At 43.3% G+C, this 26,839-nt stretch overlaps 1 protein-coding gene across 1 annotated transcript in view; it reads left to right on the forward strand.

Annotated features, from left to right (window-relative positions):
- Positions 1 to 6,353: 6,353 nt before the first annotated feature.
- The window catches only part of CXCL17 (C-X-C motif chemokine ligand 17), a 95,469-nt gene continuing 74,983 nt past the window's right edge, over positions 6,354 to 26,839 (forward strand). Inside the window, exons 1-4 of the mRNA XM_067719886.1 lie at positions 6,354 to 6,489; positions 9,105 to 9,170; positions 11,031 to 14,697; positions 22,822 to 22,931. The gene's annotated coding sequence lies outside the window, so the exon portion shown is untranslated. The remainder of the gene's footprint in view (positions 6,490 to 9,104; positions 9,171 to 11,030; positions 14,698 to 22,821; positions 22,932 to 26,839) is intronic.

A 26,839-nucleotide genomic window follows, 5' to 3' on the forward strand; every position in this document is an offset into this window, starting at 1 on the left:
TGGAAGCGTGGCCTCTTAACCACTGGACCGCCGGGGAAGTCCTGGTTGGTTGGTTTTTCTTATTTTTTACTTTTATGTTCCTTTAAACTTTTTAGTTTATATGGGAGTACAGTTGATTAACAGTGTTGTGTTACTTTCAGGAGTACAACAAAGTGATTCATTTATACATATACATACATCTATTTTTTTAAATTAATTAATTAATTAATTTATGGCTGCGTTGAGTCTTCGTTACTGCGCGCGGGCTTTCTCTAGTGGCAGTGAGCAGGGGGGTGCGCAGGCTTCTCATTGCAGTGGCTTCTTTTGTTGCGGAGCACGGACTCTAGGCACGCAGGCTTCAGTAGTTGTGGCTCGCAGGCTCTAGAGCGCAGGCTCAGTAGTTGTGGCGCACAGGCTTAGTTGCTCCACGGCATGTGGGATCTTCCCGGACCAGGGCTCAAACCCGTGTCCTCTGCATTGGCAGGCGGGTTCTTAACCACTGCGCCACCACGGAAGCCCCATCTATTCTTTTTCAGAGTCTATTCCCAATTAGATTATTACAGAATACTGAGCAGAGTTCCCTGTGCTAGGTTGATTGGTTTTTTAGAATAAGAAATTTGGAGAGATCGCCAGCAGGTACAGAATTCTGTGTGACTCTTGAATATCTCTCAAATCTGTTCATGTCTTCTGTTTCTACTGCTTGAGTCCAGGCTTCCTCTTCTCTTGCCTGCTCCCTGCTGTTCTTTTTTTTTTTTTTAATTTAATTAATTAATTTTATTTTTGGCTGCGTTGGGTCTTTGTTGCTTCACGCGGGCTTTCTCTAGTTGCGGCGATCAGGGGCTACTCTTCATTGTGGTACACGGGCTTCTCATTGCAGTGGCTTCTCTTGTTGCGGAGCACGGGCTCTGGGTGCACAGGCTTCAGTAGTTGTGGGTCGCGGGCTCTAGAGCGCAGGCTCAGTAGTTGTGGTGCACGGGCTTAGTTGCTCTGCGGCATGTGGGATCTTCCCGGACCAGGGTTCGAACCCGTGTCCCCTACATTGGCAGGCGGATCCTTAACGCTGCGCCACCAGGGAAGTCCCCATCAGAGGACTTCTGAGAAGTGGGACGCTGTCTCTTCCGCTCTCTTCCCTTCATTTTTCTATGGGGGAGGGGGGGAACTTCCTTCTGATCCAAGACTTGACAGTTGTCATAATAATTCGTTCCTGAATGCTGCAGGGAAGTGGCTGTGGTTTCTGTGGAAAGTTCCAGAGAAATTCTTATTTTCTTGGCTCCTGTAACCAATTCAACCCAGATTTCTTTGCTGAGGCCACCGTCATCAACTTTTATTTTTACATTTTCCCAAACCTTTTTAATGAAAATTTTCAAACATAGAGAAAAGCTAAACTAATTTCACAGTGAACACTCGTGTACCCATCACCTAGATTTGACCATTCCCATTTTACTCTGCTGTTTGCTTTATCACACGTCCACCCGTCTTTCCATCTCTCTGTCTATCCGTCACTCCCTCTGATTTTTCTGATGCATTTCAAAGTCGATGTCACCACTTCCCTCTCAACGCTATCGCAGGTGTAGCTCTGTGCCAGCCAGATTCCTATCGTGAATCAGAAACTTACCAGCATTTAGAGGTTTCCTTGCACCCCTTCTGGGTCCGTTTCTGGGTTTCAGAAAGGAGTAGGGGAGATAGGAGTAATGCAGTGGAAAGATGGGGGCTAGACCTTGAAGGCCCTCGTAGACCATGATGAGGAGTTTAGTAGTAAGATCACTACTATTGATGATGATGATGATATACTGGATATTTTTTTGTTTGCTCTTTCAGGTCCGCTCTCCACCTTTCCCTGTCATACTCTTAGGAATAGGATCCAACCTTGGGAGGCTGATCACTGTGGACTACCATGGGCTTTCTTGACCTCTAGTTTCCTGTGGGTTGGCCAGTGGGGACACTGACAAGAGATTGGAAGGAGGGGTGTTTATTTCCCCAACTCCCTCCCTGATACGGCGGTTGCCTCCTGCTGACTGTGTCTTTCCACCCAAGGCCACAGCTCCTGTCTGGAGGTCCACTCCACACACATCTGGGTTCTTTCAGGCCTGGGGGTAATCAAAGCTCCCATCTTTCTAGACCTGAAGTGCTGCATCACCCTTGTGGTTTCCCTGCTCACTGCTCCATCTTTGGAAATAGTCTTTTATTTTTTTTAATTGAAGTATAGTTGATTCAGAATATTGTGTAGTTTCAGGTATACAGCAAAGTGATTCAGTTTTGCGTGTGTTTGTGTGTGTATGTGTATTTTAGATTCTTTTCCATTATAGGTTATTACAGTATATTGAATATAGTTCCCTGTGCTATGCCCTAAATTCCTATTGCTTATCTGCTTTATACATAGTAGTCTGTATCTGTTAATCCCATATTCCTAATTTATCCCTCTTCCCCCTCCCTTTCCCCTTTGGTAACCATAAGTTTGTTTTCTATGTCTGTGACTGTGTTTCTGTTTTGTAGATAGATTCATTTGTATTATTTTTTTAGATTCCACATATAAGTGATATCATGTAATATTTTCTTTCTCTGTCTTCACTTAGTATGATATTCTCTAGGCCCATTCATTTTGCTGCAAACGGCAATATTTCATTTTTTTGTGGCTAATAGTAAATAATCATTTTATTAAACTCTCCCCAGTCGATCAGTTTGGATTTGCTGTTTCCTGCTTAGACTCTGAGTGAGGCAGCAGCTAACTGTACTGAGAACATCCTAAGAGACATTCTTCCAAGAGCTTTATAGGAAACAATGTATTTTTTTTAACATCTTTATTGGGGTATAATTGCTTTACAATGGTGTGTTAGTTTCTGCTTTATAACAAAGTGAATCAGTTATACATATACATATGTTCCCATATCTCTTCCCTCTTGCGTCTCCCTCCCTCCCCCCCTCCCTATCCCACCCCTCCAGGCGATCACAAAGCACCGCTGATATCCCTGTGCTATGCGGCTACTTCCCACTAGCTCTCTACCTTACGGGAAACAATGTATTTAATCCACCTGATGACCCTATGGAGAAACAGAGGTCTGGAGAGGTGGTCTCTAGCTCAGCGTTTCAGAACGAGGAAGTGGCTGAGCCAGGATTTGAACCAGCAGGAATCTGAACTGCTAAGAGTAACTAACTGGGAGCCACTGTGGGAGTTTTAAGCCAAGAAGTCAGGTTGGTGTTTCGAAAGCGCCCTCTGGTGGCTGGGAGGAGCACTGTCAGCTGAGTTAGCATCTACCCTGTCTCTGCAGAGAACTTCTATTTGGCTAATGTGTGGACAACATTCAACTAAATCCTGCACCGGAGACCCAGACAAATGGACTCTGCCTGGGTTCCAGGATGTCTTCTTGGAGGAGGTGACGTTGGAGCAGGTGACAAGTAGCAAAGGCCTGAGAGAATCTGCCTTGTTCTGGGAAGAGGGTGCAGCATTGTGTCCGGGAAAGCCCAGCGATGAGGCTGGGGAAATAGGTCAGGACTCATTTGGGAAAGTACCTTGGCTTTGGGACTTTGTCCTATAACTCACTTTGGAGCTTGCGAACCAGCAAATTTCAAAGACAAAATTAGAGGTCAGACATAGGGTGGTCAACTTTTTATTCTGCCAGTTTGGACTTAAAGAAAAAAGAGAGGGAGAGAGAGAGAGAGACCATTTTGTTAATTCTAAAAGCATTTATTGAGTACCTACTGTGTATTAAGGAATGTTCTGGGGCAGGGTCTGAGTTTGTTTTTCCCACTCTTGTACCCTCAGAGTCGAGAGTCACGGAAAGCCCCTAATAGAAGGAATGAGTAAAGTTAAAGGCATTTGCTAGGGTAAGGTCAGTGTGGGAATAAGCTGCTGGGAATGAGGTCAAGGCGTGCGAGGCTGTAGATGAGCTTGGAGATAGAAGGGAATAAATTTGGAAGTCTTCGGTCTTTAGGTTATTATCAGTTTTAAAACTAATTCATTTTATTTTTATGGTTATTTCCTGTATTCTGGGGATTTCATAAATAAAGAAGAAAAAGATTTCCCTGGTGAGTCTCTTTCTTCTTAGTTGCAGCAGGGGCAACCATGCCATGGGGATTTTCCTCTTAGGGACTCCGGAACCGGGAGACACTGCATTTTGTGGGTGAAAACGCCAGCGGTAGAGTGAAAGCTGTCACTTGCTGAACACTCATCATGACCCAGGCGCTGTCCAGAGCTCTGTCCACATATTAACTCATTTAATTGTCATGACAGTAAAATGCAAAGTCCTTACTCTCATGATCCCGTCCCTGCCCCGCTCTCACACATTACCTCCCGCCACTCATATAACCTCCTGCCTCCTGCTTCCTGCCTTTTTCACTGCAGCCTGCTTCCCATTCTTCCTACACACCAAGCTCATGTCCACCCCCAGCCCTTTGCACCGGCCATCCCCTCTGCTGGGAAAGCTCTCTCTCCATCTTTGGACGGCTTCCTCTCCTTCATTCTCATGTCGGCTGGAGCGTGACCACCTTATGAGAAACAGCATCTCTTCTTCCACACCCCCAGCCCTCCAGCCCTCTACTCTGCTTTACCCCTCTTCGTAGCAGTTCTCTCTTCTGACATCCTATTGTACATGTATCTGTTTTTTATGCAACTGCCCCACATGAATGTCAGCTCCATGAGGGCGGGAACTTTGTCTCACCGTCCTTTCCTCCTCACCCAGAGCAATAGGAGCTCAATAAACATCAGGACCCTGAGTGATGGAAACAATCTGTCGAGGTAAAACTGCTATCATCCCATTTTACAGATGAGGAATCTAAGGCACAGGGAGGTTAAGTCACTCCGTTGACAAACAGCAGAGATGGGATTCAGATCCAAGCAGCCCAGCTTAAAGATTGGACCAGGGGCCTGCAGGTTTCCCATATCATTTAGCTTTTGCTATAATAATGCTGTGTAACAAACCACCCCGACTCTCAGTAGCATTTATTTAGCTCACGAAGTTTGTGGTGGGCAGTTTTAGGCTGGGCTTGGCTGGATGGTTTTCCTGGGCTCAGCTGTGCTTACCCACATGTCCGGGGATCTGGTGTTGGCTGATCTAGCCTGGTCTTGGCTGGGGTGGCTGGGAGACTTGGTTTTGCCCCACATGTCTGTCCTTTCCAAGAGGCTAGCCCAGGCTTGTTCTCATGGAAGCAAAAGTACAGGTAAAAACGTACCAGGCCCCTCCATTAAGACGTAGGCTGGAGATTGGCACTCTGTCATTTCCAACTCATTCTGCTGGTGAAAGCAAGTCACACAGCCAACCCAGAGTCATATAGCTACAAAGTTACATGGTCAAGAGCATGGATACAGGAAGGGGTGAGGAACTGGGGCCAAAAGTACAATCTACCATAGTTCCCATCCGCTGAAAGATCTTGGGCTCTGCTCCCCAGCAGGAGAGGTCAGAGGCCATTTGACAGAGGGTCCGAGGGAGCTCCCGTTTCATGCTTCTTTGAAGGAAACACTCAGGGTCAGGGTGGACAGGGTTTGTGTGGGGGGAAGGGAACGAGGTAGTAGAGAGTGGATGGAGGAAGAAGCTATTGTGTCTGCATTTCTCGTTTGGGTGTGGCTGCCTAGAGGAAGCTGGCTGGAAGCTTGGAAGCCATCCACGTTATCTGGTTGAGGAGTGAGTGCTTTAGTTGATCATAGTCATGGCATTATCTGATTTGAGGTTTTTCATCTAAATGGATTAATTTAGATCTATCTATCAATCAATTATACATTGGCTATGTTTTTCTGAATTTTTGTCTTTGGCTCAGTGAAGCCTGGGTTTGTAAATAATGGTGCAGATGGGGGTTTCATGCCTCCTAAGATCTTTTGAGTCATTTCAAAACCTTTCCTCCTAGTTCTTGTGTAAGCTTTGGGCTTTGCAAACCCGCCTTCCATGCTGCATGCCCTGCAGAAGCCACTTAATCATCACAACAGCTCTATATAGCCAGACTACGATTATTTCCATTTGACAAGCCAGGAAGATTTAGTGGTTTCCACAAGCCAGTTTCCCAGAACTTTTGCTGCTTGTAAAAATGATTGGACCCAGATGATTCTAGAACTTCCCTGGATACAAAAAGCGAGGCTGGCTACGCTGTCACCAGCAGAATAGAGACAGCTGTCCTGGCACAGGGGCATGAGGCATGGATTCAGACACACTCCTGTTGCAGGAGGGGGGACCCCTTCCAGGGCTCTTGTCTAACACTCGGAAATGAACTGTCCAAGGAGACACATTTGCTGACAAAGCACGAGACTTTACTGGGAAGGGGCACCTGGGCGGAGAGCAGCAGGGTAAGGGAACCCAGGAGGACTGCTCTGCCACGTGGCTTGCAGTTTCGGGTTTGATGGTAATGGGATTAGTTTCCGGGTTCTCTCTGGCCAATCACTCTGACTATAAGTCCTTCCTGGTGGAGCTCGCATCACTCAACCAAGATGGATTCAAGCGAGGACTCTGGGAGGCTGGTAGGACATATGGACTGGAGTCTCCTCTCTCCTTTTGACCTTTCCTGAATTCTTCCGGTTGGTGGTAGCGAGTGAGTTCCGCGTTCCTTACCAGGACCTCCTGTTTAAGAAACTCCTGCAAATGGTTACTGTGGTGCCTGGCCAGGGTGAGCAGTTTCAGTCAGTGGTTCCCGTAACACTCCCATCTCTCCAGCACCACAGGATGTAGAATGGCAGGACTGGTCTCTCTGCAGCTGTCATTCTTACAGTAACTGTGGGTGTGTGTTTTTCCTGGTTCCTGGTCTGGAGTAACCTTCATGTCCTCAGGGCTCACAGGCTTTGAGGAGCTCAAGTCCGTAAGAACAGTGATCCTTTTACAGCTCGCCTGGCAAACCCAAGCTCAGTCTTCCACATTTGGTCCCTCATGGTGCATTTGGAGTGTTAATTAATTTCCCCGTGTTTTACCAATCAGAACTCAATTTTTTTTTCTTTTTTAAAATGTATTTATTTTTGGCTGCGATGGGTCTATGTTGCTGCCCTCAGGCTTTCTCTAGTTGTGGCAAGTGGGGTCTACTCTTTGTTGCGGTGCGCGGGCTTCTCATTGCGGTGGCTTCTCTTGTTGTGGAGCACAGGCTCTAGGCTGCGGGCTTCAGTAGTTGTGGCACATGGGCTCAGTAGTTGTGGTGCACGGGCTCTAGAGCACAGGCTCAGTAGTTGTGGCGCATGAGCTTAGTTGCTCTGCGGCATGTGGGTTCTTCCTGGACCAGGGCTCGAACCTGTGTCTCCTGCATTGGCAGGCGGATTCTTAACCACTGTGCCACCAGGGAAGCCCAGAACTCAGATTTTTTGGTTCTTGATCTCAGAGCACTGAGAGACACAGGTATGTCCCAGCCACTCAGAGATACTATTCTGGCCCAGAGCAAGGAACCTGGTCTAAGTGTTGGGCTTTTGCAACGCTGAAGATGCTCCCAGCTCTCCCCACTCTTATCACTGCATCCCTAAGGGCTTCTTCAGCACTGACCATCGCACCAGGAACAAATGTCCCATCACCCAGCGTGGAGCTGGAAGGACTTTATCAGCCCCACACTCTGTCACCCTCAGCCTGTGCCCATCAGCCTCCTGGGAAGGCTGCCCATTTGTTGGGACAGCCCAATGATTAGAAAGTGCTTCCAGACAGGGCCTTGAGGCAGCTGGCCTCTTGCAGCTTGAGTCCTGAGGGTCCCACATTTCCCAGCTGCCTAGGGGCAATCTTGGCACCCCCAGGCTATACCCTACTCCTGGCTTTCTGTGTCTCTCACAGTGGAGCCAGACTGCTGGGGTTCAAATTCTCGCTCTGCACTAGTAAGCATGCTTTTAGCATCTTACTTAGACTTTTCTGTGCCTCAGTTTCCTCATCTGTAAAATGGGGCTAGTAAAAGCACTGCCTTCACAGTGTTGTTGTGAGGAAGAGGTGAGTGGACCCATGTAAAGTGCTTCAAACCCTGCTGTGGTCGGAAGCCCTCCATAAATACTGACTGTTGATACTTTAACTATTCATAATGCATCATACTCTGCCAGGCACATTGATACTCACTCCTTCACGCTGTAAAGGGGAAAGATTCAGGGCCCAAGGTGGCTGGGTGTGAAATGCTGAGTCTTTATTTATCCATTCTACTGTTTACAGGCATTCGGATTGCTTCCAAGTTTTGGCAACGACAAATATTGCTGCTAGGAACATTCTTGTAGAGGTCCTTTGGTGGACATACCTGTGCACTCCTGTTGAGTACCTAGGCTGGGCTGGAAGTGCAGGGTTAAAGGGTATGCATATGTTTAGCTAAATACCGAGAAACAATTTTCCACGGTACTTGGATATACTTACTGAATTTTGAGAATTCAGTATTTGAACCATGAGATTGTATTTCCTGTTTGAATAAAGAAAATTCAGATGTACAACTGCAAACACCACCAAGTTGTCCAGACATTGCTTGAATTGAGTGTATCAGTTTCCAATTGCTGCTTGTAACAAATGACCGCAAACTTAGTGGCATAAAATAACACAGGCTTACTTACAGTTCTGGAGGTCGGAAATCTTAAATAGGTCTTACTGGGCTAAAATCAAAGGCCGTCTTCCTTAAAGAGGTTCTAGAAGAGAATCCACTCCTTGCCTTTTCCAGTTTCCAGAGGCTGCCTGTATTCCTTGGCTCCTGGCCCCGTCACTCTGATTTCTGCTTCTGTTGTCACATCTCCTTCTCTGACTCTGATCCTCCTGCCTCCCTCTTATAAGGACCCTAGGTAGTCACACTGGACCTTTCCTGATAATCCAGGATAATCTTTCCATCTCAAGATCCTTAATTTAATCACACCTGCAAAATCCCTTTTGCTATGTAAGGTCACATAGTCACAGGTCCCAGGGATTAGGACATGACATTTTAGGGAGGGCATTATTCTGTCTCCCACACAGAGGCACACAAGTTTGGTACCTACAGAAAGATTCATGAAACCCTCTGGGCCACAGATTTGGACCAGCACTGGCTGTGGTGGCTATGATTGGGCCATCAGGTTCTGGAAGAGAACATAGAAACCAGAATGGCATCTCCAGTTTAGCCAAGCTCCCCATACCCAGTTGGTCTCTGAAGAAGTGGGATGCCAGGTCTTCCCTTATTGCTTACTGAGATTTCATCTCTTAAGATTATTCAATTAATGACTTTGAGCTCTTCCTTTTTGCCAGGTAATGTTCTAAGAGCTTCATGAAGACTAACTCATTTCACACGAACAAAAACAACCACACCACAAGGTATGTAGTACTATTATTTCCACTGTATAAATGAGGATACTGGGGCACAGAGAAGTTAAGAAACATTCCCAAGGTCACACAGCTAGGAAATGACAGAGCTGGGATTCAAAACCTAGCTTTGAAAGGGCTACAGTCCTCTGTAGTGAGGCCGGCATCATTATTCAGCATTCCCACCCTAGGCCCATGCTCTCCTTTCCTGGAGCACACAACCCTCCACCACCAGTGATATTTCTAAGTGGGCAATGTCATCTTCAGCTGGTTTTCCCTCCCAGAGACTTGGTCAGAGAGGCTTCAGGGAGGAGAGAGAGCCACCTAGTGGTGAGAGTGGGAATCTAAGAACCTGGGCCCAGTTCTCCATGTGTGTACTCCCCCGACCAGTCCTGCATTCTGGCATTTCGTGTCTTGAAAGTACCAGCATACTAGTCATTTATTCTATTCTATTTATTTAAAATTTTAAAAATTTAAACTTTTTATTGCAGCATAACTTAGAGTACAAAGTGTGCAGCTTGATGCATTTATATTTGTATACATATGTGTTCGTTCATGTCACTGCCACCTAGGTCCAGATATAGAACATTCTAATCATTCCAGAAGGTTTCCTTGTGCCCTCTTCCAGTCAGTACCACCCAGGGGCGACCACTTTCTGATTTCTCTCACCGTGAGTTGATACTTACATAAAAGGAATCATTCAATGATGTACTCTTTTGTCTTTCACTCAACATTGTGTTGTGAGATTCAGTCATGTTGTTGCACGTAGCAGTATTGTTATTTTTTTAATTGCTGTGAAGGGAATTCCCTGGTGGTGGTTAGGACTCGGCGCTTTCAGTGCTGTGGCCCGGGTTCGATCCCTGGTCGGGGGAACTAAGATCCCGTGAGCGGCACGGTACAGCCAAAAAAAAAATATTGCTGTGAAGCATTTCATCTTATGAACGTACCACACTTATTTACCCAAGTCTATTGTTGATGGACATGTGGGTTTTTTCCAGTTTTTAGCTATTATGAATAGAGCATCCTTGTCTATGGAGATATGCACTCATTTTTCTTGGGTATATACCCAGATGTGGAATTAACGAGGTCATAGGGCAAACGTATGTTAGTCTCAGTAGGTACTGCCAAACATTTTTTTTCAAAGTTGGGTACTGGTATTTTTCAACTCCACCGTATAATTTTTTTATTTTTTTTTTATTTTTTTTTTTGCTGAGCCATGCGGCATGCAGGATCTTAGTTTCCCGGACCAGGGATAGAACCAGTGCCCCCTGCAGTGGAAGTGCTGAGTCTTAACCCCTGGACCGCCAGGGAAGTCTCCTATTATTTCTGTCTTTTAAAATGAGTCAGGAATCTGAGTCATTTGTCTTGAGACATGCTGAGAAAATCAGAACACTGCATTCAAAGTTTGTCCTGAACAAAGTTTGCTCGTTTCTGACTAGTTCCTTCCCTTGTTTGGAAAGCTGCCAAGGTAATTTATTGGTGTTTTAGTTTGCATTTCCTGGGTTCCCAGGGAGGGAAATTGAGCATCTTTTCCAATCTGCTGGCACACTAGATCATTTATGGGTAATGCCATTGTCTGAAGACCTGGGTCCACCACTGGGGGGCACCACCCCAGAGGCACCCTTCACAGTGTTCTGCTCCACGGTGCATCATTTCCATGCACCGCTGTAGACTGCAGTGCTAAGGCCCTGCCTCTCTTCCGCTAGGATAATTTTTTAAAAATTCAAACTTGCTTTCCCAAGTATCCCATCTGGATTTAGCACCTAAATTTGAACACTGGAGGAATCGTGAAGTGGCCGAGGACACGGTAGGGAAGACAATAGTGACCAAAGTCATTGGATAAATATTTACTGAGCACCTGTTCTGTTCCAGGCACTGTTCCAGTCACTCGGGCTACTGCAGGGACAGAATAGACAGAAATCCCTGCTCATGTGGGACTTGTTTTCTAAGGAGGGAGACGCTAAATACTGTAAAGTTTGACATATGATGGCGATGAGTGCAAAGGAGAGAAAACAGGTGGGGAAGAGGGAGTGCCTGGGTTGGGGAAGATGGTTGCAGTTTTATATAGGGTGGTCAGCGAAGGTCTCCTTGAGAAGGGGACATTTGTGTGAAGACCTGAAGGAGGCATCAGAAGGAACAGCACGTGCAAAGGTCCTGAGGTAGGAGTGTGCCTGGTGCCTTAGCAGAACAGGAAGGTCAATGTGGCTGGAGTAGACGGGGTAGAGGGGCCCAAGGCATGTGTCTTAGGGGAAGGGGTCAGAGAGAAAGGGGTTGGTATAGAGAGTGTAGGACCTTGTAGACCGTTGTAAGAACTTTGACCTTGACTCTTAGCCTTTTTTTTTTTGGCCTCGCTGCGCAGCTTGCGGGGGATAGAACCTGGGCTCCAGCAGTGAATGTGCCAAGTCCTCACCCCTGGACCACCAGGGAATTCTCTAGACTTATTTTTAAAAAGGATCTCTCTGGCTGCTGTGTTGAGAATAGAAGGGGATTGGGGAAGAGCAAAGGTTGAAACATAGAGACCATTGCAATAACCAAGGTGGGAAAATGTGGTGGCTTGGACCAGGGAAGTAGCAGTGGAGGTCATGAGAAATGGTCAGATTCTAGAGGAAATTTGAAGGTTCGATATGCTAATAGGGTAGGAGAGGAAGATCCAGCATAGCTCCAATGATGTGGTTTGAGTAGCACACTTAAAAAAACTCCTGCAGGGCTTCCCTGGTGGCACGGTGGTTGGGAGTCCGCCTGCCGATGCAGGGGACGCGGGTTCGTGCCCCGGTCCGGTAGGACCCCACGTGCCGTGGAGCGGCTGGGCCCTGAGCCATGGCCGCTGAGCCTGCGTGTCCGGAGCCTGTGCTCCACAACGGGAGGGGCCACGATAGTGAGAGGCCCGCGTACCGCAAAAAACCCCCAAAAACGAAAAAACTCTTGGGGACTTACCTGGTGGCACAGGGAACAATCCACCTGGTTTGAGAATCCGCTAGCCAATGCGGGGGACATGTGTTCGAGCCCTGGCCCAAGAAGATCCCACATGCCGCGGAGCATCTAAGCCCGTGCGCCACAACTACTGAGCCCGCGCACCTAGAGCCCGTGCTCCGCAGCAAGAGAAGCCACTGCCATGAGAAACTCGCGCACCACGACGAAGAGCAGCCCCCGCTCACCGCAACTAGAGAAAGCCTGTGCGCAGCAACAAAGACCCAACGCAGCCAAAAATAAATAAATAAAATAAATAAATTTATTAAAAAAAAAAAAAGTAACTCTCAACTTAAAAAAAAAAACTTTTATTTTGGACGATTTCAAACATATACATAAGTAGACAAAAATAGTATAGGAAACCCTATGTAGCTACCAATGAGCTTAACAATTTTCAACTTATGGTCGATGTTATTTCTTCTATGCCCCCACCTCTCTCCATCCCATATTACATTGAAGCAAATCTCAGACTTTGTTTCATGAAATTTGTAAGTCCTTCAGTCTATTTCTTCAAAAATATGTCCCCCCCTTTTTTTTGTTTTTTTAAATTGAAGTATAGTTGATTTACAATGTGTTAATTTCTGCTGTACAGCAAAGTGATTCAGTTATATATATATATATGTATATATATATATATGCATGTTATTTTTTATATTCTTTTACATTGTGGTTTATCACAGGATATTGAATATAGTTCCCTGTGCTATACAGTAGGACCTTGTTGTTTATCCATCCTGTATATAATAGTTTGCATCTGCTAATCCCAAACTCCTAATCCATCCCTTCCCAAACCCCCTCCCCCTTAGCAGCTACACGTCTGTTCTCTGTGTCTGTGAGTCTGTTTCTGTTTCATAGATAGGTTCATTTGTGTCATATTTTAGATTCCACATGTAAGTGACATCACATGCTATTTGTATTTCTCTTTCTGACTTACTTCACTTAGTATGATGATCTCTAGGTCCATCTGTGTTGCTGTAAATGACATTATTTCATTCTTTTTTATGGCTAATATTCCATTGTGTATATATACACCACATCTTCTTTATCCATTCATCTGTCAATGGACAGTTAGGTTTCTTCCACGTCTTGGCTATTGTAAATAGTGCTGCTATGAATTTTGGGGTGCATGTATCTTTTTGAATTACAGTTTTGTCCAGATATGTTAAGCCCCCCCCCTTTTAAATAAACATGCCAGAAAAATATTATTATACCTGTTAACAGTTGGCTCTCACAAAGACCACAGAATGTCAGTAGTGCCACAAAGGGGAAAATTAAGTAAGGCTACTTGAGATGGATTTTTCAAAGCAAGGAACTGGATAAGATTAAGCAACGATTATGGCACAATAATGTAGGGTTGGTGAACACAACGAATCGATAGTCTTCAAACAAGCCTCTTGATAAGCAAACTGTAGTGTAATAAGTGAGCTCTTTGCCTACGTGAGCAATCTGTAATCCTGAAAGGGGAGCTGTTTGCCCAGGTGAATAAACTGTTTGCTTAGATAAATTGGTTCGCATGCATTTCCGGGGGTAAGTAATGAATTATTTTTTTTCAGACTTATCCTTCTAGGCAAGACTTTCTTGGAACAAACCATTAAGTCATGTTGAAATGCATAGTTTCAGTTCTCATGTCTAATAGAATTTAAAATACCTCGTATGGTTAAATAGCCAATCAATGAATAAATTTCCTTACCTGTCTCATAAAAATATCTTTTCTTGTTTTTTCAAGTCAGGATCCAAGTGAAGTTTACACATTGCACTTGATTTTGTGTGTTTAAGTCTCTTTTAAGCTGTAGCTTCCTTCCTGTCTCTTTTTATTCCACTAAAATGAACTTTTGACAAAGCTAGGTCACTGTCTTTCAGAGTTCCTGCAGTCTGGATTTCACTGATCGTATCCCTGTGGTGTCATTTAACGTGCTCCTTTGCCCCACAAATTCCCTTTTACTTTGTAGTTAGAACTACTGATCTAAGCTGTTCAGCCTAAATAACTATGGCAAACAGTGGGAAGCTGGCAGAGTAAGAAGCACTAGGAAGCTGTCTCCCCACCTGGACAACAGTTGCACTGGCAGTGTCTGTCTGATATAACTGTTTTGGAACTCTGGAGTCTGTTGAAGGCTTAACAACTTCCAGAGGAAAGCTTGATGGTAAATTGCGGTTCATTTCAGTCAATCTCATCTCTCAGCACAGTAGCAGCTACCCATCCAACACCCCCAGCCGTGTGACAGGCTGCTATGTTGTGTTCCAGGAGCAATTTGCATGCAGCTTGTGGGAGCTAGAGGGCAGCAAGGACCCTGTCCTCCAAATGTCGGGGATCTGTGCTCTGATCACTGATTGCCGCTTTTTTTTTTTTTTTTTTTTTTTCCCGGTACGCGGGCCTCTCACTGTTATGGCCTCTCCCGTTGCGGAGCACAGGCTCCGGACGCGCAGGCTCAGCGGCCATGGCTCACGGGCCCAGCAGCTCCGCGGCATGTGGGATCTTCCTGGACCGGAGCACGAACCCGTGTCCCCTGCCGGACTCTCAACCACTGCGCCACCAGGGAAGCCCTGATTGCCGCCTTTGATCGCAGACAAAGAGGTGGGCAGCTGAGGTTGTTGCACCTTCCCCCATTGTTGTGAGCCCCTCTCTCTCCAGCTAAACTGACTTCCAGGCGACTTACCTGGCTGGTACCTTTTCTCCCCCGTTCATTTTTACTTCTTCCTCTTTTGAGAGCCAGACATTAAAAACAAGGACATTGAAAAACAACTACACATATGGGGAAAATTAGGAAGCGACAGTGCATATCCAAGAAGAGGCTCAGAAAAGACCTGAGAAGAACTTAAGTTTACACCTCAGGCTGATCCTCTGCACAGAGACAGCCTACAACAATCAAAAAAACAACAACAACCTGAAACTTCCATGAAAACAATAAAAACAACAAACCCTGGGGGAGGAGAAGAATCTGATGTGCAGAATTACCACTTCCTTAGATTCAAATGTCCAGTGTTCAACCAAAAAAAAATCACAAGGCATACAAAGAAACAGGAAAGTATGGCCATTCAAAGGAAAAAAAAATTAACAGAAACTGTCCTTGAAAAAGACCTAATGGCAGATATATTAGACAAAGACTTTAGAACAACTGTCTTAAAATTCTCAAAGAACTAAAGGAAGATATGGAGAAAGTCAAGAAGACAATGTGTGAACAAAATGAAAATATCAATAAAGGGATAGAAAACCTAAAAAGAAACCAAAAAGAAATTCTGGAGCTGAAAGGTACAATAACTGAAGTGAAAAATTCAGTTGAGGGATTCAGAGGCAGACTTGATCAGGCAAAAGAAAGAATTAGTGGGCTTGAATATAAATAATGGAAATTATCAAGTATGAGATACAGAAAAAAAGATTGAAGAAAAGTGAGCACAACCTAAGGGTCCTGTGGGATACCATCAAGGAAACCAACACACGAATCATGGGTGTCCTAGAAAACAGAGAGGGAGAGAGAGAGCACAGTGAGAGAATATTTGAAGAAATAATGGTTGAAAAATCCCCAGATTTCATGAAAGACATGAATATAAATATCCAGAAAGTTCAACAAACTCCAGGTAACATGAACTCAGAAAGAGCCACCCTGAGACACATTATAATCAAACTTTCAAAAGACAAAGAGAGAATCTTGAAAGCAGCAAGAGAGAAGCAAATCATCACATACAAAGGATGCTCAATAAGATATCCAGAAAATTACCCATCAGAAACTTTGGAGGTCAGAAGACAGAGGGTCAAAGGGCTGAAAGGAAAAAAAAACCTGTCAACTAAGAATTCTATACCCAGCAAAATTGTCCTTCAAAAGTGAGGGAGGGGCTTCCCTGGTGGCGCACTGGTTGAGAGTCTGCCTGCTGATGCAGGGGATGCGGGTTCGTGCCCCGGTCCGGGAAGATCCCACATGCCGCGGAGCGGCTGGGCCCGTTAGCCATGGCCACTGAGCCTGCGCGTCCAGAGCCTGTGCTCTGCAACGGGAGAGGCCACAACAGTGAGAGGCCTGCGTACCGCAAAAAAAAAAAAAAAAAAAAAAAAAAGTGAGGGAGAAGTTAAGACATTCCCACATAAATGAAAGCTGAGGGAGTTCCTGACCACTAGACCTGCCTTGCAAGAAATGCTCAAGTGAGTCCTGCAGAGTAGAATTAAGACACTAGATAGTAACTTGAAGCTGTATGGAGAAATAAAGATCGCAATAAAGGTAAATACATGGGCAATTATAAAAGCTAGTATTGTAACAATGGTTTGTAACTGTGCTTTTCGTTTTCTACATGATTTAAGGAACTAATACATTTAAAGAGAAAAACCCCAATTATTAGTAAAAGCTAGTATAACTGTAACTTTGGTTTGTAACTCTAAGTCTTGTTTTCTACCTTATTGAAGAGACTAATCCATTACAAATAATTATTCGTTTATTTAGGGGCACACAATATTTAAAAATGTAATATTGTGACATTAATAACCTAAAGGGGGTGGGGATGGAGCTGTCAACGCACAGAGTTTTGTGTGTTATTGAAGATAAGGTGGTATAAATGCAAATTAGAGTGTTATAACTTTAGGGAGTTAAATGTAATCCCATGGTAACCACAAAGAAAACAGCTATGGAATATACACAAAAGGAAATGTGAAAGGAATTTAAACATTTTACTACAAAAAATCAACTAAACACAAAAGAGGACAGTAATGCAGGAAATGAGGGACAAAAAAGCTAAAGAGCATACAGAAAACAAATAACACAATGACGGAAGCATGTCCCTCCTTATCAGTAATTACTTTAATTGTAAATGATTAAACTCTCCAATCAAAAGATAGAGATTGGTAGAATGGGTAAAAATATATGATCCAACTGTACGCTGTCTACAAGACACTCACTTGAGATCCAAAGACACAAACAGCTTGACAGTGAAAGGATGGAAAAAGATATTTCATGCAAACACTAAACAAAAGGGAGTGGGGTGGCTATATGGTATCAGACAAAATAGACTTTAAATCAAAAGTTTGTAAGAGACAAAGAAGGACATTATATATTAATAAACGGTTTACTACAGCAAGAAGATATAAAATTATAACATATGCACACCTAATGACCAACTATCAAAATATATAAAGCAAAAACTGAAATTGAAAGGAGAAATAGTAATAGTTGGAGATTTCAGTACTCCATTCATGCTAATGGATAGAACAACTAGACAGTGGGTAAGTAAGGAAATAGAGGACTTAACCCACAAAAACAACTAACTCTAACAGACGTATACAGAAGGCTCTACCCAACAACAATAGAATACACATTATTCTCAAGTGTACATGGGACATTTTCCAGGATAGACCATAAGTTAGGTGGCAAATGAAGTCTCAACAGATTTAAAAGAAAGATACGTACAAAGTATTTATCTTATCTGACCATAACGGCGTGAAGTTAGAAATTAATCACAAAAGGAGAACTGGAAAATTCACCAAGTTGTGGAAATTAAACAACACTTTTTTTTTTTTTTTCAACACTTTTAAACAAGCAATAAATCAAAGAAGAAATCATGGGGAAAATTAGAAGTAGTGGAAGCAATGCTAAGGGGGAAATTTATAGCTATAAATGCTTACATTAAAAAATAAGAAAGATACTAAATCAACAATCGAACTTTACAACTTAAGGAACTAGAAAAAGAAGAGCAGACAAGCCCAAAGCTAACAGAAGGAAGGAAATAATAAATATTAGAGCAGAGATAAACAAAATAGAGAATAGAAAACAGTAGAGAAGACCAATGAAACCAAAAGTTGGTTCTTCTAAAAGGTCAACAAAATTAACAAACCTTTACCTATATGGACTAAGAAAAAAGAGACTTAATTTATTAAAATCAGAAATGAAACTGGGGGTATTACTACCGATTCTACAGAAAGGAGTATAAGAGAGGATTGTGAATAACTGTACTCTAACAAATTGGGTAACCTAGATGAAACGGACAAATTCCTATAAACACAAAACCTACCAAGACTAAATCATAAAGAAATAGAAAATTTGAAAAGACCTGTAACTAGTAAAGAGATTGAATCAGCAATAAGAAAAATCTCTCAACAAAGAAAACCCTTGACCTGATGGCTTCACTGGTCAATTCTACCAAACATTTAAAAAAGAACTAATACCAATTCTTCTCAAACTTTTCCTAAAAAATTGAGGAGGAGGGAACACTTTCTAACACATTCTGTGAGACCAGCATTAATCAGATACCAAAGCCAGACAAAGATACTATAAGAAAAGAAGACTACAGGCCAATATCCTTATGAACATTGATTCAAAAATCCTCAAGAAAATGCTAGCAACATAATTTATCAGCATATTAAAAGGACTATAAACCAAGGCCAAGTACGAGATTTATTCCTAGAATGTAAGGATGGTTCACCAAATGAAAGTCGATCAATGTAATATATCACATCAACAGAATGAAAGAAAAAAAACACACACATGATCATCTTAATTAATGCAGGAAAAGCATTTGACAGAATTCAACATCCTTTCATGATAAAACACTAACAAACTAGGAATAGAAGGAAACTACCTCAACATAATTAAAGTCATATATGAAAAATCCACAGTGCCATAGTCAATGGTGAAAGACTGAAAGCATTTCCTGTAAGATCAGGAACAAGGCAAGAATGTCTGTTTTCACTGCTTCTATTCAATATGGTACTAGGGAAGTTCTAGCAGACCAGTTAGGCAAGAAAAAGAAATGAAAGACATCCAAATTGGAAAGGAAGAAGTAAAATTATCTCTATTTGCATATATGATCTTGTATGTAGAACACCCTAAAGATTACACACACAAAAAAAAACCTTTCAAAAAAAAAAAAAACTTTCAGAGCTAACAAATGAATTCAGCAAAGTAGCAGGATACAAATTCAACACACAAAAATCAGTTTCATTTCTATACGCGAACAGTGAACAATCTGAAAAGGAAATTACAAAAACAATTCTATTTATAATAGCATCAAAAAGAATAAAATACTTAGGAATTAACCAAGAAAGTGAAGGATTTGTACAATGAAAATAACGGAACATCGCTGAAAGAAATTAAAGAATGCTCTTGGCATTCCTTGCCTTATAGCTGCACCACTCCAATCTCTGCCTCCATCTTCACATGGCTTTCTTCTGTGTGTGTGTGTGTGTGTGTGTGTGTGTGTGTGTGTGTGTGTGTGTCCTCTCCTCTCCTTATAAAGATACCAGTCATTGGATTTAGGGCCCACTGTAATATTCAGTATGACCTTATCTTAACCGATTATGTCTGCAAAGAACTTATTTCCAAATAAGGTCACATTTTGAGGTTCTGAGTAGACAAGAATTTGGGGGGGTGACACTATTCAACCCCACACGGCTACCTTGAGCAACTACTAATATCAAACTCATTTATGAATCCCTCCAGAATCACAACTTGGACTATTTGAAAGAGAGAGAGAGAGAATGCTTTTCACTGATGGGAAATATTTCATTATGCAATAACTTTCGGTGTTCTTTCATCTGAGAGGAAAATTCCTCTCTTCTCTTACCTAAGTGCTTCTGTCAGTCAACTCCTTCCCATCCTCCAAAGCTTGACAGAGTGTTTATCTCTGGCTTTGATAATGGTGCAACTCACAGGACTTTATGATATTTGTTTCAAGAACGTAGGGCAAGGGCTGTGGAGAAGTATTTCTCTGAGGCCTGACTGGTGTTAGACACAAGAACTGATGCTTAGGGTTTTGGGTTGTCCTGAACCATTGCCGAGTGCCAGATCTGTGTGTGTGTGTGTGTGTGTGTGTGTGTGTGTGACACTCTAAAATGTGCCCTCTTGCCTAAGTCTTGCCCCAGAAAATTGTGAATGCTATTCTAAATTTAAAAAGCTAAAGAGGCGGGGCTTCCCTGGTGGCGCAGTCGTTGAGAGGCCGCCTGCCGATGCAGGGGACACGGGTTCGTGCCCCGGTCTGGGAGCGGCTGGGCCCGTGAGCCATGGCCGCTGAGCCTGCGCGTCTGGAGCCTGTGCTCCGCAATGGGAGAGGCCACAACAGTGAGAGGCCCGCGTACTGCAAAAAAAAAAAAGCTAAAGAGGCATAACAACCAAATGCAGTGCATGGACCTAGATTGCCTTTTAGTTAAAACACAACTAAGCTTCAGAAGACATTCTTGGAACATTTGGGAATGTTCAAACAAAGATATATATTCAATGATATTATGAAACTATTGTTAACTTTTTGTTCTTTTTTAATTTGATGATTATGATAATTTTGTCCTCTCTTGCCATTTTATTTTTATAATGCTTATTGAAAGTAGTTTCTGCTACCAGGGATGGAAAACTTATTGCAAGTAACAGCCGTATTGTTTTTAAAGTAATGAAAGTGAGATGTACATTTTAACGAAACGTGTAGAGATTTGGGTTTCCAGAGACTTAATTTTCTTATATGTGATAATGGTATTGTGTCTCTATAGAAGATTGTCCTTATTCTTGGAAGATGCATGTTGAAATGTGTAAGGGTGAAAAGTCATGATGTCTAAATTTACTTTCAAGGATTCAACCACAGTACGAGTGGCAGGGTGGGGAGGAAGAGAGAGCAAGCAAATACGGCAAAAAGTTAATAATTGTTTGACCTGGGTGGAGAGTATATGGGTATGTGTTGTTCTATTCATTAAACTTTTCTATGTGTATGGAATTTTTTTTTGGCACACAGCTTGTGGGACCTTAGTTCCCCAATCAGGGATTGAACTCGGGCTGTGAACCTAAAACTGCTCTGAAAAAAATAAAGTCTATTAAAAATTTTAAGGGGAAAAGTAGCAAAAGATTTAGAATTTTTGAGGACTTGATGAGTTCTCAGAGAGTGAATAGAGTTTTGATTGGAATGACCAATCACCGTTTATGAGATGAGCCCAGGTGGGCACCGTACACCTCCTGATTTTATGTAGTGGGCACTGATGCCTGCCCTCCCAGGCCTGAGGATACCACATCGTCTTTATCTGTTCAACTTTGATGGACATTTAGGTTGTTTCCATGTCTTGGCTATTGTAAATAGTGCTGCTATAAACATACGGGTGCATGTATCTTTTCAAATTATAGTTTCTTCTGGGTATATGCCCAGGAGTGGGATTGCTGGATCATATGGCAACTCTATTTTTAGTTTTTTAAGGAACCTCCATACTGTTTTCCATAGTGGCTGCAACAATTTACGTTCCCACCAACAGTGTAAAAGGGTTCCCTTCTCTCCACGCCCTCTCCAGCATTTGTTATTCGTAGACTTTCTAATGATGGCCATTCTGACTGGCGTGAGGTGGTACCTCATTGTAGTTTTGATTAGGCAAGGGTTTTTAAAGGCAACTTTAGGGGTGTGGGTTGCAGGGTGCCTGATCAGCTGGTGGACATTCTTCTGATTGGTTGGTAGTGAGGTAACAGGATATTTGGGGCATCAACATCATCAACCTTCTGGTCTCAATTAGTCTGGGGTCCATGTGCTTGTAGTTAGCAGTTTCCATCTGGTGAAAGTCTGGTTTCTGTAAAAAACCAGTAATATGCATCAGACATTGTTATCTGTGTCCTTTAGGGGGGAACTAAAACTCCTGTGACTCTGCTATATGGCTGACCTACTGTTTAAATTGTTACCAGGTTCCTGGCCCAACAGTTTTTCTTTGTTACTACATGTTCACATTTTCCTAATCATTAACTCTTGAGCCAGCCTTTTGAGACTCAGGGGCGGCCTGAAGCAAAGTCTTTTACTTCAAGAGACAGAGGACATGGGGAGAGTCCCAAAGGGTTGTGCTTGGTTTCAGTCCCTATGAAAATGGTGTTTATTGCCTCCACAGCACCCCCAAATGCAGCACTCATTCATTTGTTTATTAGGTGTAAATTTCCCTGCTATACACCCTGAATACCCAGGTACCAATCCAGCAGTCTTTCCTCTCCAGGAGCTTATAGCCAGCTAACAAAAACAAGGCAGGTTGGGCTTCCCTGGTGGCGAAGTGGTTGAGAGTCCGCCTGCCGATGCAGGGGACGCGGGTTCGTGCCCCGGTCCGGGAAGATCCCACATGCCGCGGAGCGGCTGGGCCCGTGAGCCATGGCCGCTGAGCCTGCGCGTCCAGAGCCTGTGCTCCGCAACGCGAAAGGCCACAACAGTGTAGAGGCCCACGTACTGCAAAAAAAAAAAAAAAAACAAGGCAGGTGAGTATATTAAAGGTATACTTTGGATAGATTGAAGATAGAAGTTACAAGAAAAAAGAAATATAGTGATGATGAAATCACACCCCTCTGAACATAATGTTAAAAGCTAAAAACTCCACCAACAAAAAGTAGTATTAATATTTTATCTTCTTTTTGAATGTTTATATATTATGCTTCTTTATTCTGTCCTAGTGAATTATGTCAAATTTCCTAAAGGTGGCGCCCTTGTTTTAGGAGCGTTATGTTTTGTTGCTTTTTGCTTTACTTGTGTTTCTCTTGTGTTTCACCATGACTTATGATGTTGGATGTGGATTTGGAAAAGATATTTCTTAGCAAGTTAAAGGAATATTTTGTTTCTATTTTAAGATGCTTTATTTAATAATGGGGAGTTATTTAAAGCTTATCAAATATATTTAAATAACTATTGAGATTGTGTGTTTGTATACATGTGTGTGTATATATATATATATATATATATATATATATATACACACACACATATATATATATATTTTTTTCCCCCCATTCAGGAATACTTATTGAATGCCTCCTATGTGCCAGGTGCTGTTCTGAGCGCGGGGGCACAGGAGTAATCAAAGCAGCCTAACTGGTAGAGGTACTTTTAGCAGAAGAATTCAAGGTATGTTTCTTAATGATAACTATCAGTGTTTTTGCACTGCCTTAAGGGCGTTCACCCACAGTTCTGCTTTGTTTTATACAGAGGGTTTTGACATAAGATTCTATTTACGTGGACCTCTCACTGTTGTGGCCTCTCCCGTTGCGTTGCGGAGCACAGGCTCCGGACGCGCAGGCTCAGCGGCCACGGCTCACGGGTCCAGCCGCCCCGTGGCATGTGGGATCTTCCCAGACCTTGGCACGAACCCATGTCCCCTGCATCGGCACGCAGACTCTCAACCACTGCGCCACCGGGGAAGCCCCAAGATGCTATTTTTTAAAAAAACAATTCTACTGCTAAAAAGCAAGAACAACAACAACAAAAAACTAGCTCAGCTACTTTACTGTGTGACCTTGGGCAAGTTATATCAACTCTCTGAGGCTTCATTTCCTTTTGTATAAAAAAGTTAATAAATAATATCTTGCTCAGAGGATTGCAGTGGGAATGAAAGGTTGAGTATTAAATGGATAATGCCTGTAAAGCTCTTGGCGTATTCCTGGCTCATTGTAAGTGTTCTGTAAATGTTAGCTGTTATCGCTGTCACTTTTAGTTCTGTGAGTCAGTGACACCAAATTAAAACTTCCCCTCAGCTGATGGAGGAAAAACTGAATCACGTTCTCTCGCGCTCCTGATTTTGTGTGATGTTTGTGTTTAATCTGTTGATGTAATTGCTAGATTTTCTAATGCTGAGCCCACATTTCTTTCCCTAGAAAAATTCAACTTGGATATGGTATAGTCATCTTTTAATATACTGTGGCATTCTCCTTTTCCAGATGATGTAATTAGTTATGCAGAAAATCCAATAGACTTTTTGTTTTTAAAGGGAGGTGGAATGAGAGAATTTGTGAAGGTGGCTTTTCTCCCTTTTGGAAACAAAAGAAAGTGAACTTCCTCCAGCTCTTTTGTCTGAATCTGGGTATTTCTCTGCATTTTGTTTCTTGGTTTAATGTCTTTCTCTACATCAAAGGCTTCTCACTAATTTAACAGAATTAGATATCCCGAATGCCTATTGCTTCCTTCTCTGCACATCCTCTTTTGTGTCGCTTTGTTTCATTCTTTTATTAGCTGATATTTCTTGATTTCGAGTTTTTACCTTTAATCTGGTTAGAATTCTCTGCGCCAGAAGAAATCATCTTTGAAGTGTCTCTTTTCTTTCCCTCGCTTAGGGTCGCTGTCCTGTGACTTGAAGGTCCAAATTTGCTCTCCCCCACCCATCCCAAGCCTGTCTGACCACAGGTCAAGTAAATACCACTGGAGAAGAAAGGATTTATTTATTGAGCACCTTATGAGCGTGTAGGATCCCCACCAACATCTTGCAAGGGGAGTTGGCTGCTCCCATTTACAGAAGGGAAAACTGAGGCTCATGAAGGATAATTTGGGGGGGGCAGGATTGAGTTTGGAACAGATATTCTTACGATTACATCACATTATCTCTTTAGTGGTTGGCATCTGCATGGCTTGAATCCATCCTGAAGGGTAGCATAGTATAGAGTTAGGATTTGGAGTCTGATCTCAATAGCTGTTACATCCTGGGAAATTTATTTAACTTTTTCTGAACTTTTGCTCTCTTGTATGTAAAATGGTCCTATTTTTAGTCCTTCCACTAAAACTTGGTGAGACTCCATTAGGTGATTCAGTGTAAAGTTCTCACCACAGTGTTGGGTACATAGTTAATATTACAGCTCTTCTCTCTCTCCCGTTTCCTTCCTCTTCCCCCTCCCTCTCCCTTTCCTCTTTCCCCTTTTCTCCATCTCCCCACTTTCCTTGCTCTCACCCTCCTCTTTCCTTTCCATCTCCTCTTCCTTCTCTCCTTCCATCACCCATCACCTCCTCTTCTCCTTTTATTCCTCATCACTAACCCCCTTTTCACTTTTTTAAAAATTAATTTATTTATTTTTGGCTGAGTTGAGCCTTTGTTGCTGCATGCGGGCTTTCGCTAGTTGCGGTGCGCGGGCTTCTCACTGCGGTGGCTTCTCTTGCTGCAGAGCACAGGCTCTAGGCACGCGGGCTTCAGTACTTGAGGCTCACGAGCTCTAGAGCGCAGGCTCAGTAGTTGTGGCGCACAGGCTTAGTGGCTCTGTGCATGTGGCATCTTCCCGGACCAGGGCTCGAACCCGTGTCCGCTGCATGGGCAGGCAGATTCTTAACCGCTGTGCCACCAGGGAAGCCCCTTTCCACTTCTTTTATTTTGTGAGGCTGCTAGTTTCCTTGAATAGGAGAAATAGTTAATAGGTGCATTCCTGGAAGGATTAGGTGTGGTTGGTGTTGGGTAGAAAGGAGTAACAGTGGTGCAAGGGAGAGAACATGATCAGCTGAAACAGATCCTACGTCCAGTGAAAGTATCAGTGACAGAATTGACTCAAGTTAAGGCAAGCAGCAGGGATATCTATTTCTTGTGTTAGGATAGGGGTAATAATTAACGAACAAACATGGCTTTTCCTTGAAGATAGGAATGTGTCAGGGTCCCATGCATTTGCCAAGGGAAAATGGCAAGAAGGAAACAGGGATAACGCTATAGAATTAGCTTCCCAGTTTTGCATATTTTATGTTTATAACTCTTTTATAGGAGTAACTTTTTACTCCTATAATGAGAGGACTAATGTGGAAATCCCACAGTACACACAGTGAACTTTGATCATTCAGGTTTTTTTAAATTAATTAATTAAAAATTTTTGGCTGCGTTGGTCTTCGTTGCAGTGCGCTGGCTTCTCATTGCTTGGCTTCTCTTGTTGCGGGGCAGGGGCTCTAAGCACCTGGGCTTCAGTAGTTGGGGCGCACGGGCTTAGTTGCTCTGCGGCACATGGGACCTTCCCGGACCAGGGATGGAGCCCGTGTACCCTGCATCGGCAGGCGGATTCTTCACCACTGCACCACCAGGGAAGTCCCGATCATTCCGTTTTGAAACTCACATAAAACCCATAATATTTGTGTTGTCACACTAAAACATTTCTACTGTATTCCCCTCCTAAAAAAAAATCAAACACTGAAATTCCACTAACCTGAGATCCCCAATGAATCTTTTCCTAGAATCTTTGAGTGTTAAAAATAGCCTCTTGTGGAATTCCCTGGTGTGGTCCAGTGGTTAAGACACCGTGCTTTCACTGTGGAGGCCCAGGTTCAATTCCTGGTCAGGGAACTAAGATCCCAGGAGGTGTGTTCTGTGGCCTAAAAAAATGAAAACAAAAACAAAGAAACACCACCTCTTGCTTTCTGTGAAAGCCTGGACTCACTGAGAAATTTATGCCAGGCCTGAGAGATAGAAATAGATGTAGAGAGAGACAGAGATGAAGGTGGGGTGTGTGGTGGGGGGAGAAAGAAAAAGGAGAGATAAGGTGGTTTTTTTCTTTCTTTTTTTAGTGTGGGGTGTGGGAACAGAAACAGTGAGAGTCATAGCAGATTCCCAATGTTAGGAGGAGGATGGAGGTATGCAGGTTGCCAGAGAAGTGGACCATTGATTCTATCCCTTACAGTTCAGTAGTACCCGTAGGATCATCAGGGAAATAGCCATACTGTTCTGATCATCTTCTATTCAGCCCACCTTAAAGGGTATGAGAGGACCAAATAAACAACACCCAACACTGCACAATTGAGAATGATAGCAGTATATAAGCCACATACATTCACAGCCTGGGGGAGGAGGACATTGCACACCGCACAGGGCCACCCAGGGGTTGCACTTAGGTGCAGAGTGAATAAGCAGGGGCTGTAGGAAGCAGGCTTTGTAGTGATGAGGAGGAGGCGTGACCTGGTTCTCTTAGCTTGATGGAAAAATCCAGTCATGAAAATTCATGAGGTTGATGCAGGGCGGGTAATATGCATATAGATGAATCCCTGGGAGATGTCTAGGACTTTCTGATTAGTATCAAGAACAT

The sequence above is a fragment of the Pseudorca crassidens genome, chromosome 20 (genome assembly GCF_039906515.1).
Source record: "Pseudorca crassidens isolate mPseCra1 chromosome 20, mPseCra1.hap1, whole genome shotgun sequence".
NCBI lineage: Eukaryota > Metazoa > Chordata > Mammalia > Artiodactyla > Delphinidae > Pseudorca > Pseudorca crassidens.